Here is a 3,837-nt window from a genome sequence, read left to right as displayed (position 1 = left end):
TAATTATATAACTTATATTATATAAATATACAATATCTATATTAGTATATTACTACTATAGTATATTAATATATTATTATTATTATTTTATTATATATAATAATTTATAAAATTTAATGTTTTAAAATATAATAAATTTTTTATATATAATTATTTTATATTATTTTATATTTCAAACAATAACGATTCGAACAAGAACGAACGCATCACTGTTCGTGTTTGGTTCGTTTAACTAACCGAACAAAAAAAATTTGTTCGCGTTTGTCTTGTTTACTTATCGAACGAATCGAACACGAACTCATTGACAAACCGAACACGAACTGTTCGCGAACAACGAGCTTTTTTGACAGCCCTAATCAAGGGCTAAACACGTGAGGCGTACATATGATATTGTGATGGAAAATAAAATCGAGATCACTCTGCATTATCATGAATGTGAATGGCATTGCGATTCTTTCTCTGGAGGCCCACTAGGATCATTTGGAAAAGGTCTCACTGAAGCTACTAGTGGCTGTCCATGTAGGGTTGTCCTAAACGTTTAATTATCATTGATATCTAGCTAACGAGCTAACTCACTTGCATATAACAACATCCATATAAAAAGTGAACAACACTTTAGAATGAACATGTAGTAATCCACGATCTGTTTGAAGGAGTTAATTCATAGTGATGCTACCTTCCTATATCGATGAAATGTACGCCATCTAGAAGATGATAAGATCAAGCAAACTAGTTTGGTAGAGATGCTTAAGCTGTCTATATATTGCCCGGCCCGTTGGACTATTAGACATTCTCCCAAGTGTAGGAGGAAAATTGAGAGAACCGAAATAGTTTCAGATGAACCTAATAAACTAAATAGGAAAGCACCCCTCTTGCGTGAATCTTTTTCTCTTCAGAGTCCAAAAAGCGTCCGTGAAGGGATGCTTCTTATTCTCTTAAGAGTCCAAAAAGCATCCCTTATATAATTTATGAAGAGAATAAGAATCCCATCAGGGACGCATCACGGATGCTTTTTGGACTATGAAGGGAATAAGAATCACGCATGAAAGCGCAGGCTTGGGTGGTAAATTTCAGAATTCAGTTAGTTTATGAATGTTTCTTCAGTTATGGAAAAGAGGTTTAAAGGAGTATGATCATGAGTTAGAGAATCACTACTATCAGTGCTATCATTACTATGCAATCTTGCTAGATCTACATTTGATCGTGTTGTACGGACTACTACTAAGTAGAGTGTTGGAATCGTATAAAATATAGCTTGTCTAGATTTGCATTTTAGCACCTTTAAGGCAAGGATCAAGTCAAGATAGATAAGTCCTAAAAATTTATCACTCTTTTAATTGGCACTATACTGGCAGACTTGTTTGCCAAATAAAAATTCAAAAAATAGTGGAAAAATCTATTTTTCATCAAATTTTTAATAGCATATCATTTGCAAAAAAATGCCACATATGATACATATTTCAACTAGAAAAAGGCTACTAGAAAATTTTTTTGACACCGATCCTATGGGCAAAAGGATTTAAAGTTACATCTTGAAGTATTTGTGGATTGCCTCAAAAGTTGAGTTTATAGTGCCAGAGATAAGGATGTGAACCATCTTACTAGTTTAGTACTTAATGGCTAATTCAGCTTGTTTGTTTGCCAATAAATGCAACCGGCAATATCTGGCTCAAAAAAACAATATCAATAACTACTATCTTTCACTGGAAATCTATGTTGAAAATAGAAAGTGCAACCACTACGCTTTCACAATGTTACAGCTGTTACCAAACCGGCTAGCTGGCTTACAAACCACCCCTGCATCCAACCAGATTGAACTGGTTTGGACCTGCTTGGAACCGGCAAAAACCAGCCTGTTTGACCCCTAAACTGCAAATTGTTTTTCCTTTTATATTTATGCCACCAATTTTATGTAATTTACATATCTTACACCTAAACTTTATTTTTTTACATTTGTACCACCCAAATCACTAATATCACATCAAAAAATGTCACAATTACAAAGAAATTCAATTTAGATACATGCCACCCAATTTTATTTAAGTACATATTTAACACATAAGCTATTTTTACATTTATACTGCCAAAATCATCCATATCATATAAAATATCACTATTTTTAAAAAGTTAAATGCAAGTTTCATGCGTGGATAAAATGACATGTTAAAATTGGATTTTAAATGTTAGATATTTATATACATAAAATTGAGTGTTACGTAAATCTTATCTATTGTCATTTTTAAATATATTTATGATTTATTAGCCCACCTAGTTAAACTTGGTTCAACCACTATTCAACATTTGAATAGTGAACCTCTCATACTACCAATTCAATAATGTTTGGTCCAGTTTTCGGAACCTTGATTTTTTAACTTACAATTAGAGTTAATTACTTGCATCCACACATAACAATATCATAAAAATAATCTCGAAAGATATTCTTACTACATAATCTTCTTAATTCAAATGTAATAAATTACAACATATAAATATAGCTTAAACTTTTCAAAAGAAATACATGAACACTATTCAAGTTTTGAAAGTACTATTTCTCACTATTTTTTTGTTATTTCTTAATGTTCTACCTCATCCTCCTCTCATAGTATCGATCGCTTCCCTTTCATATTTTAGCATGTTAAATCTTAACCTCTTGTTGCATCATGGTGATCTAAGTAGTCACTCAAAATTATGTGTCACCATTTAAGTATTGACTTTATAGCTAATTGAATGTATTGGATATATGAAAAGAAAAGGATGGTTGCACATGTCATATGCTTCACCATGCACCTTTTAAACCCTAAATTATGTTCTTCTTTCTTCACACACACACACATGTGTGTGTGTGTGTGTGTGTGTGAGAGAGAGAGAGAGAGAGAGAGAGAGAGAGAGACATAATTTGGTTATTCAGAATACCTTCTCAAAGAACCTTCTTTTAGGGTTTCTTAACTTTGTGTATCTTTCAACAATAAAAACTTATCATAAGAAAATTAATATATTAGGAAGAAAAAATATGATCTTGATTTATGCAAAATATATGCTTATTTATATATATGTAGGCTTAATGCAATCTACTATTTGCTCACCACTCATTCCCTTAATGTTAATGATTTTAGTGTGTAGCTCTACAAGTATGGAGTCTCTACTAGCAATACTTCTTTAATTCTCTATACAAATTCTTAAGTTAATAAATATTGCATTTTTATATATATGCATGATTTGATTGTTATTACTCTTATCTTATATTCATTTTTTGATACTAAGCTAACAATATGGAGGGACCTGCCATGCCACCATAGTTATAATTAGCTCGCCTTTTACTTCGTTGCTCCCTCATGTGATGATATTTAGGACTAGCCCGAGATCTATAGAACTTCACCCATATCTACTATTCAATTCCAAGGAGCCTCTCTCCAGACCTGTAAATTTTAGTAACTATATAAATTAGATGGGTTGGGCTTCATCACACAAAATTGATTCTCACTCTATCATTATTACAAGTCAACCATCAAAAAGTAATGTATAAACTGTAGTTATATATATTTTTGTTTTATTTTTGATGTCATGCATAAAAATTTTAAAATTTTTCATTTGTGATCGAATACGATAGGAAAGTGTAGTATATTATCCCTAGGGATAAAAATACTACTCTATGATGGATACAATCTTGAAGTGATTGCTTCACTGCCCAATGGGACTAAGAACAAAATTTTCCTTACCTCATGAGTGTAAAATAAGTTTTATATTAATTATGAGCTCTATTATCCCTATAAATAAAATCCCTCATAGTTAATTACATCATAGGAGTTGTGAACTCAGAAAACTTTTGATTAAAGTATT

Source organism: Phalaenopsis equestris, unplaced genomic scaffold, assembly GCF_001263595.1.
Source record: "Phalaenopsis equestris unplaced genomic scaffold, ASM126359v1 Scaffold000019, whole genome shotgun sequence".
NCBI classification, from domain to species: domain Eukaryota; kingdom Viridiplantae; phylum Streptophyta; class Magnoliopsida; order Asparagales; family Orchidaceae; genus Phalaenopsis; species Phalaenopsis equestris.
Note: the sequence above shows the minus strand (reverse complement) of the source record.